General features: G+C 40.5%; 1 long non-coding RNA gene across 1 annotated transcript; it reads left to right on the top strand.

The window, feature by feature from the left end:
* The first annotated feature begins 1522 nt into the window (after nt 1-1522).
* LOC144959175 (uncharacterized) lies at nt 1523-6232 on the top strand. The gene is made up of 3 exons (XR_013642581.1): nt 1523-1659; nt 2238-2384; nt 3101-6232. It is a non-coding gene; the product is annotated as an uncharacterized LOC144959175 (long non-coding RNA).
* The last annotated feature ends 4692 nt before the right edge of the window (nt 6233-10924 follow it).

Genomic DNA, 10924 nt, shown 5'->3' with positions numbered 1-10924 from the left:
CCAAATGGCATTCTTAAGAACTCCCAAAGGCCGAAAGGGGTTATCACTGCCGTTTTTGGGACGTCTTCTGGAGCGACTGGAATTTGGTGGTATCCTCTGACAAGGTCGATCTTCGAGAAGATGATCTTACCGTCTAAGTTTGCTGTAAAATCATGAATGTGTGGGACAGGATATCGATCTGGTATAGTAGCATCGTTAAGTCGACGAAAATCTCCGCAGGGACGCATTGTGCCATCAGCCTTGGGGACCATGTGTAATGGGGAAGCCCAAGGGCTCTTTGATTTTTGAATTATGCCCATTTTCTCCATTTCGAAAAATTCTTTTTTTGCACACAAGAGTTTTTCTGGAGCCAGGCGACGAGCACGTGCGAATACTGGGCGACCTTTGGTTGTGATGAAATGTTGCACGCCATGTTTCACAGTTGCCGTTGAAAATGTTGGTTGAAGTAGTTCTGGATAGTTATTCAATAATTTTCTGAATGTATTGCAGTTCGGCTCGAGTGGTGAGAGTTCGGCGTTTGCGCAAACTGAACTTACTGAACAAGGTACGTGCGAAAACGTTTCAGCGTCGATAAGGCGTCGACCGCGAATATCCACAAGCAGATTATGATGACGTAGAAAATCTGCTCCAAGTAGGGGACGTTTGACATCAGCTTTGATAAGTCGTGCATTAAATGAACGCGATCCAATACGTATGTTAGTTTCGAAGCATCCGTATGTTTTTATTGTAGAACCATTAGCAGCTTGTAATGCGAGATCAGAGGAACCCAAGCTTTTGTCTGGCGCAGAGGCGGGTGTGACAGATACTTGAGCTCCAGTATCTACTAAAAAACGTCGGTTTGAATTTTCATCGACGACGATGAGTTGGAGATTTTTTGATGTGGGCGCGTTGGCTGAGTAAGAATCCGGGTCGACAGCAGAATTTACTGTTGACCCGGCTTGGCGTTTCCCTGGTTCTTCTTGTTTTTCTTAAATGAATTGAAGAGTTTGCATGTTTGTGCACATCGACGGGCATTTGAACCAAACCGTTGATGGTACCAGCAGAGGGAATCTATTTCACTGGTCATGGTTGGTGTGTCAACTTCACAAGTAGTATGAGAAATTGAAAAGGAGTTAGAGTTTGAGTGAGCAGCGTAGAAAAAATTGTCAGCTTCTCTGGCAAGTGCCCTGTAATCATCCAGGTTGGACGAGTTTGCTAATGGAAGTCTGATGTTTGCTGGAAGTTGTCTTAAGAATAACTGTCTGAAGAGCAGACAGGGCTTGTGTTTGCCAAGGAGCACTAACATCCTGTCCATTAACTCAGATGGCTTTAAGTCGCCCAAACCATTCATGTTGAGTAGAGATTCCGCTCTCTCTGTTTCCGAAAGGCCGAACGCAGACAGCAGGAAGTTTTTCAGTGGGTGGCCACAGCGTAATACGCAACCGTTACTGCCCCCATTCCTCGCAGCGTAGTGAGCGAAATTTTCCACCAGGTTACCGGGCGTGTCAAAGGTCACATCCGGTAAGTCGACCGTGGCGCCAACCGCGAAGTCGTGGTCGTTTTGTTCGATTGTGAATTGTGACTCTCGAGTTCCGAGCATCAACAAACTTGCAGTTAAATGCAGTTAAGCAATTGCAGACTGAGACCAACACCTTTTTTACTCGCCAGGATTCTGTAAAGGTAAGAATTTGTCTTTTCTTTTATTTGATCAAGGCTAGGACAGTGTGTACTCGACCGATGGCGATATGATGATGATGTGATTGTGGATAGAGATGAATGATGAATGAATGAATGTGTGTGGTCTGCATGCCAATGTGATCGTTATGGATTAATCCTTCGTTGATTTTACTTCTATTCTAATACTGTGTAGATCTAGTGTAACTGTAACAACTAGGCAGTTTTTAGTGAGCAGCAGCAGTGGAAGCCGTACCGGCGGTGACACAATTTTTAGAACTTTGGAGTGAAATGCCTCATGATCATGATAATGACGATGAATATAGATTAGATCTATATACAGTATTGTCCAATAATGAGAAACGATATTATCATCATTAGTACTATTACTTTTTTTTTTCAATTTATTTATTTATTTATTATTATTATTAATATTATTATTATTATTATTATTATTATTATTATTATTATTATTATTATTATTATTATTATTATTATTATTATTATTATTAACTTAAGCAATGACATTGGTATGTGCCATTTTCACTGCAGAGAATTTAATTTTTTTTTTTTTTCATCGACAGCTAACATGAAAGAATTCAGTTGACCATACTGGTTTTCTGACAATCAAGAAAGATAGTTGGCTCAAGTGTGTTGTGGCAATCTTATCAATCAGCAAACCATCATCTTTGCCAGCAGAGCAGAGTATCTGCATGCTTTTCTTGAAACTGGTTAGTAATGTTTTCAAATCTTCATGGCGCCTTTACATTTGTATTGGTGATCAATACAGTACACTCGAACACGGAAATTTCGAACAAGTCGGGACCATGACCATGCCTGTTTGTTCGAGATTTCCGTGTTTTCGAATTTTCCAAATTGAGTATTTTACAGAGGATTTGAATTTGAGGGAGGTAAATGTGGGTGGTCTTGATAAAATTCATATTATAATTATAATGATAGCGCTCCGTTATTATGAACTCTGTCGAGAGTCGATAGTGAGACTATTCAATTTCCTTTTCTCAGCCAGTTCGAGACAATCAATTCGTGGGTAAAAAATTCAACATCGCAAAGGAATGTCCACTTTGTTCGAGATTTTCATTTTGCCAATACTAACGAAATAGAGGGATTGAAACTGGGAATTTTACCAACTTTGAGATTTGCATGCTCAATGTAAATTCTCGTTTTTCTAAATGAAAATGACAAAGGATTATTTGAATTGAGTTACTACTGCATTTATTAACTTAATAGAGTTTGTTGTCAAGACTTTTGTCCTGTATGTAATGCGAACAAAATTTCAACTATGTTGGTGAGAACGATGACCATTTAAAGAAAAAATTGGTATGTCTTTGACAAATTCATTTTATGACAATGATTTTAATTATATAGCCATTTCCAAAAATTGCTACGTAATGAAATGTCTCTTTTTTATTTCCATTTTTCAAACCAGAGCAAGATCAACCCTCTTTGTGGAACTACAGAAAAAGCAGTGCAAACATGTGGTGTTGATTTTTCCTGTATTGAGACGAAAGAAATTTTTTTTCTAGGAGTTTGCGAAAGCAAATTGCTCTTTATTTGGTGCTAGATCTATTTTCACCATTTAGCTGTTTTCTTGTTTAAAATAGATTTTATTTTGCAGTTCAAATTGATTAGATACTTCTCTCACAAGCGGCATTTTAAAAAATTGAAAAATAAGGGTAGTGCTTAAAATCATATTTTGCGAAATCATATTTTGAGAATTTTTGATAATTAGTTTTTGTGATTACAATTACGATGATGAATTCGTAAGGTATAAATCATATTTGACCACAAAATTAGAGTAAGGTAATATAAAAAATTTTCAGCATTTAATTTCTTAGGGAATGGGTTAGCGAATCATTTATACATTTTGTAGTCAAATCAGTCTCCACAATTTTCGTGTTTTCTTGTCCTATGATGGTCATTATTTTGAAAATTTTATGGATCAGCTTATGTCAAATTAGTGCTTTCTCAAATTTCCTTTGTATGTCATTTTCTGATTTTCTAACAACCATAAAAATGTCATTTTCCTTTAGATTATTTTCAGATTTGTTCAGAATCTTTTTTATGATGTCTTTTGCATCATGATGGAAGCATTTTGGGGTAAATTAAAATTTAGAGGATTTTTTAATTTTAGAAATTATTTTTTTCCTGTCGACCTGCGCCACAATTACAGTCGAAATTTAAAAGATATTGTAAAGAATTTATTTTGTAGACTAGTGGTAAACTCTTCCATCATGATGTAGTTATTTATGTAATAAACATTGTGTGTAAATTTGAAAGAAATTTATATGCTTGTTTTTGGTGCATCTGATCAATGTTAGAAATTTTAGGGTTTTACAACTAATCTTAGTCTATAGGGTGTCCCTGTAAAATGTAAAAAAAAATAATTAAAGACTTGGTTTTTTTGGTGTTTATCTTCACATTATTAGTTTCTGAGATTAACTATAAAGCATATTTGACCACCAAATTATTTTTTTTTAAAATGAAAAATTGAGATCATTCAATATTTTTTTCTAAGCGATATGGGTTAGCGAATCAATTATTTTTCTAATTTCTTTTCAGAACTTGATCAATTTACATTTTCTTGTTCCATATTGATTATACTTTGGTATTTTGATGGACGTTATCTACAAAATTAGCTTGTTTATCAAATTAAAGAAAGATTATGTTTTTTCTCAAAATTCCATTTTGCATCATTTCCTGATTTTCTGACATTCATATCTGGACTGTTTTCCAATAGTCTTCCAATTTGGTCAGAATCTTTCGTATGATGGGTTTTGCATCATGATGGATTTGGTTTTGGGCTAGACTAAAATTTAGTGGTTTTATGAACTTTTAAATTGGATTAAATTGCCTGTCATTCTGTGCCAAATTTTCAATCGTAATCGAAGAACAATTCAATAAATAAATTAATTAAAATTTTCAAGTCTTGCTAAACCTTTACATCATGATGAAGCTATTGTCGGAGACAGTGTGTGCAAATTTGGAAGGTATTCGTTGGTTTTCGATGCATCACTGTAGAAAATTGGGGGGGGGGGGGGGGGGGGGGTTGGTCTGATTTTAGCCTATATTGTCTGTGTCATTGAAGACATTTAAACATATTGAGCTTTTTAAATGCTGTAGTGCAATATCCACTAAATGTGCTCGAAGCGCTTTACAAGGGGTCCCTGGTCAACAGCAATATTTAACATATAGGATAGGACATGACGCCTGTTATGCGATATTACAATTTTTCGGACAGAGACAACACCGTTAACGACCAGGTACTCATTTTACACCCGAGTACGGTGAGAGAATGTGAGTAAAGATCTGAAAGCGAGTGTCATACCATAAGACCACACAGCCACACATTTAAGTTTTTAGCTTTTTTTGTGTGCGTGTTTGTGTTAATCATTAAATTAGACCTCCTACCACCTAAAAATAATAGGGGAATACCAATATTGGCACTGCGAGATAAAAAATGGACTTTTGACTACAGGTTCTCCTTTACGGTGAAACATTTCCTAGCTCAGATGTTTTAAGCGGACTAGTGCGTTCCAATGTGGGATAAATTTTTTTTCATAATGCATGTAAATTGTATTCACTGCCATTGGTGACATATAATTTGACTGCTTAGTTCTGATCTCCAGTGCTATTACACACTGCATCCCTACCACCAGTGCGCATCTTTTAAATATCAAACCACCAACAAAGTTAGGAAAGAGAGGAAGACCAAAAGGTGTTGGAATTACTGTTTTAGGTTTACCGAAGAAAAGGAGGATTTAAAAAAATGAATCTAGATTAGAAGATCCCCCAAGAGAGCTAAGCAGTGGGCCAACTGACTAGACAAGATGTCTTCGTTGTATCCGTTGGTTCCACAATGTTTGCATTCATTTGCCTGACAGTAATTCTTATGTTTGTAAATTTTGTGCATGTTCTTAAATAATCACCAGAAATGCATAAAGTTCTCATTTATGTAACACATTTCTTGGAGTATGTTATGCCCTACTTTCTTTACATGACTCTACTCTATCCCTTGTAACTATTTTGCTTTATCGGAAATTTCTTGTTGCAGCGCCGACTGCACACGCTTGTCTTTTTCAGAGTCACTGGAGAGTATGGCATAAGGTGCTGGGGGTTGTTTTTTTCTTTTGGGCTTTTTAGTTTTATATTTATTTGCTTACCAGTAGTCAGGTTTTTATTAAATTAATTAATCATGGTTTGATATTGAAGTTTATTCTTCCCTCATTTTCCCAAGTCAAGGTGTACCTATGTGCTGAGGACTGCGTGGCTGCAGGGGTGTGCAGTTGCTAACGTGGAATGGGTGGGGGGGGGGGGGGGAACTAAATCCCAAGTCAAGGTGTTTCGTCGTGCCTCTGATGTGTTTTTTTTTTTTTTCTCAATTATGTTACTGATGAACAGTACATTGCAATGGTGATATTCTTATCATGAAATATTTGGCATGGGCGTTTGGTTTATGCCTTCAGTTTTGATGTTCCTGTTTGTTCTATATTGAATTTGAATCTTTTATTACAATAATAAATTGTATTCCTTGCTGGTTGTGGCGGATATTGCAATCCTACTACATGTCTTGATTTTTTTATTCGTTTTACTTGTACCTACTTCATTACTATTAGCCACCTGTTTGTGTAATAAACCACTGAGTCCCTGCCACCTGTGCTATTGTTCCATCTCTCTCTCTTGGTCCCTACCACCAGTGCTATTATTATCAACTGAGTCAGTCCCTACCACCAGCCCTATAACCCACTGACTCCCTTCCACCAGTGCTATTAGCCACGGAGCCCCTTCCACCAGCCCTATTATTAGCCACTGTCCCTTCATCAGTGCTATTACCCACTGAGTGCCTAGCATCGGTGCGATTAGCCACTGAGTCCCTACCATCAGTGCTATTAGCCACTGAGTCCCTACCATCAGTGCTATTACCCATTGAGTCCCTATCATCAGCCCTATTAGCCACTGAGTCCCTACCATCAGTGCTATTACTATTACCCATTGAGTCCCTATCACCAGCCCTATTAGCCACTGAGTCCCTACCATCAGTGCTATTACTATTACCCATTGAGTCCCTATCACCATCCCTATTAGCCACTGAGTCCCTACCATCAGTGATATTACCCATTGAGTCCCTATCACCATCCCTATTAGCCACTGAGTCCCTACCATCAGTGATATTACCCATTGAGTCCCTATCATCAGCCCTATTAGCCACTGAGTCCCTACCATCAGTGCTATTACTATTACCCATTGAGTCCCTATCACCAGCCCTATTAGCCACTGAGTCCCTACCATCAGTACTATTACCCATTGAGTCCCTATCACCAGCCCTATTAGCCACCGAGTCCCTATCACCAGTGCTATTAGTCACTGAGTCCCTACCACCAGTGTTATTATTAACCGAGTCCCTACCATCAGTGCTATTAGCCATTGAGTCCCTACCACCAGTGCTATTACCCACTGAGTCCCTACCACCAGTGCTATTAGCCACTGAGTCCCTACCACCAGCCCTATTAGCCACTGAGTCCCTATCATCAGTGCTATTAGTCACTGAGTCCCTACCACCAGTGCTATTAGTCACTGAGTCCCTACCACCAGTGCTATTAGCCACTGAGTCCCTACCATCAGTGCTATTACCCATTGAGTCCCTATCACCAGCCCTATTAGCCACTGAGTCCCTACCATCAGTGCTATTACTATTACCCATTGAGTCCCTATCACCAGCCCTATTAGCCACTGAGTCCCTACCATCAGTACTATTACCCATTGAGTCCCTATCACCAGCCCTATTAGCCACCGAGTCCCTATCACCAGTGCTATTAGTCACTGAGTCCCTACCACCAGTGCTATTAGCCATTGAGTCCCTACCACCAGTGCTATTACCCACTGAGTCCCTACCACCAGTGCTATTAGCCACTGAGTCCCTACCACCAGCCCTATTAGCCACTGAGTCCCTATCATCAGTGCTATTAGTCACTGAGTCCCTATCATCAGTGCTGTTAGCCATTGAGTCCCTATCATCAGTGCTCTTAGCCATTGAGTCCCTACCACCAGTGCTATTACCCACTGAGTCCCTACCACCAGTGCTATTAGCCACTGAGTCCCTACCACCAGCCCTATTAGCCACTGAGTCCCTATCATCAGTGCTATTAGTCACTGAGTCCCTATCATCAGTGCTGTTAGCCATTGAGTCCCTACCACCAGTGCTATTAGTCACTGAGTCCCTACCACCAGTGCTATTAGCCACTGAGTCCCTACCATCAGTGCTATCACCCATTGAGTCCCTATCACCAGCCCTATTAGCCACTGAGTCCCTACCATCAGTGCTATTACTATTACCCATTGAGTCCCTATCACCAGCCCTATTAGCCACTGAGTCCCTACCATCAGTACTATTACCCATTGAGTCCCTATCACCAGCCCTATTAGCCACTGAGTCCCTACCATCAGTGATATTACCCATTGAGTCCCTATCACCAGCCCTATTAGCCACTGAGTCCCTACCATCAGTGCTATTACTATTACCCATTGAGTCCCTATCACCAGCCCTATTAGCCACTGAGTCCCTACCATCAGTGCTATTACTATTACCCATTGAGTCCCTATCACCAGCCCTATTAGCCACTGAGTCCCTACCATCAGTACTATTACCCATTGAGTCCCTATCACCAGCCCTATTAGCCACTGAGTCCCTACCATCAGTGATATTACCCATTGAGTCCCTATCATCAGCCCTATTAGCCACTGAGTCCCTACCATCAGTGCTATTACTATTACCCATTGAGTCCCTATCACCAGCCCTATTAGCCACTGAGTCCCTACCATCAGTGCTATTACCCATTGAGTCCCTATCACCAGACCAGCCCTATTAGCCACCGAGTCCCTATCACCAGTGCTATTAGTCACTGAGTCCCTACCACCAGTGCTATTACCCACTGAGTCCCTACCACCAGTGCTATTAGCCACTGAGTCCCTACCACCAGCCCTATTAGCCACTGAGTCCCTATCATCAGTGCTATTAGTCACTGAGTCCCTATCATCAGTGCTGTTAGCCAATGAGTCCCTATCATCAGTGCTATTAGTCACTGAGTCCCTATCATCAGTGCTATTAGTCACTGAGTCCCTATCATCAGTGCTATTAGCCATTGAGTCCCTACCACCAGTGCTATTAGCCACTGAGTCCCTACCACCAGCCCTATTAGTCACTGAGTCCCTATCATCAGTGCTATTAGTCACTGAGTCCCTATCATCAGTGCTATTAGTCACTGAGTCCCTATCATCAGTGCTGTTAGCCATTGAGTCCCTATCATCAGTGCTGTTAGCCACTGAGTCCCTATCATCAGTGCTGTTAGCCATTGAGTCCCTATCATCAGTGCTGTTAGCCACTGAGTCCCTATTATCAGTGCTGTTAGCCACTGAGTCCCTATCATCAGTGCTGTTAGCCACTGAGTCCCTTCCACCAGCGCTATTAGCCATCGGTTCCCAGCAACCAGTGCTATTATCAACCGAGTCCCTACCAACAGTGCTATTATCCACTAAGTCTCTCCCACAAATGCTTTTGTTCTCTCTCTCTCTCTCTCTCTCTCTCTCTCTCTCTCTCTCTCTCTCTCTCTCTCTCTCTCTCTCTCTCTCTCTCTATCTGTGTGTGTGTAAAAATATAGATCTGTCCATCTATTCCTTCCTTTCCAGTCATCAAAAGTGGCCATTCATTTCCTTCACGAAGTTCCGGACACCGCACAAACACCTCTTCCCCAGCCCATTCTAATCCACATAGTTATCACATTACTACTACTACTACTACTACTACTACTACTACTACTACTACTACTACTACTACTACTACTACTACTACTACTACTACTACTACTACTACTACTACTACTACTACTACTACCAATATCATTACTACTACTACTAGATACGATTAATATATTTCTAACAAGTATCTCTTTTATTTTACTCATTTTTCGTCTTTCTATAAACTGACCTGCTCTTAATGTTCATGTGTGAAACAGCCTTGGGAATCTACTCACAACGTATGGTACACCACCGTTTCCTTTATACTTCAATCACCCAACAGTGCAACGCTGCATTTGTCATATTTACACCACTTGTTTGTTTTGCCGACGAAGGATTTGAGCCCCAACGGTACATTGATTCTACTTTTTCCATCCAATATCTTTCATTTTTCACCATTTCGTTTGTATTTTTACATCGTCAGATAATACAATTACAATTGGAAGTAGTGCTGCGTAGCATTTAAAAAAAGTTATTGTAGTAGTAGTAGTAGTAGTAGTAGTAGTAGTAGTAGTAGTAGTAGTAGTAGTAGTAGTAGTAGTAGTAAGAGGAGGAGGAGGTTAATTGGCAGCATGCGGCGTTTGTGGGATTTAAACAAAATTTTGGACTCATAATCGAGAAACAAAACCGAGCCACAAAATACAAAAATCTGGATGCTAAACGGAAAATGGATTTATAACAGCCATCGGAAACTTCGTAACGTTTTACGCTCTACTCTACCTATCTACGCTGCAGCTACCATCTCGGCAAGTGGGTGGTAGCGTAATAAAATCTGGATGCGAAACGGAAAATGGATTTATAACAGCCATCGGAAACTTCGTAACGTTTTACGCTCTACCTATCTACGCTGCACTACCATCTCCGCAAGTTGGTGGTAGCGTAATAAAATCTGGATGCTAAACGGAAAATGGATTTATAACAGCCATCGGAAACTTCGTAACGTTTTACGCTCTACCTTTCTACGCTGCAGCTACCATCTCGGCAAGTGGGTGGTAGCGTAATAAAATCTGGATGCTAAACGGAAAATGGATTTATAACAGCCATCGGAAACTTCGTAACGTTTTACGCTCTACCTTTCTACGCTGCAGCTACCATCTCGGCAAGTGGGTGGTAGCGTAATAAAATCTGGATGCGAAACGGAAAATGGATTTATAACAGCCATCGGAAACTTCGTAACGTTTTACGCCCTACCTTTCTACGCTGCAGCTACCATCTCGGCAAGTGGGTGGTAGCGTAATAAAATCTGGATGCGAAACGGAAAATGGATTTATAACAGCCATCGGAAACTTCGTAACGTTTTACGCTCTACTCTACCTATCTACGCTGCAGCTACCATCTCGGCAAGTGGGTGGTAGCGTAATACGCTGCACCTACTACCGTTTCTTTCCCACAACGTAACGCGCGATGTTTACCATCCCGTGGTCACCGTCGCGTAGCACGCAGTGTCTACCAGCGGCCTTCA

This window comes from Berghia stephanieae, chromosome 13 (assembly GCF_034508935.2).
Source record: "Berghia stephanieae isolate SIO BIC M18660-M18661 chromosome 13, UCSD_Bste_1.3, whole genome shotgun sequence".
NCBI lineage: Eukaryota > Metazoa > Mollusca > Gastropoda > Nudibranchia > Aeolidiidae > Berghia > Berghia stephanieae.
Note: the sequence above shows the minus strand (reverse complement) of the source record. Positions and strands in the feature narration are given on the sequence as shown.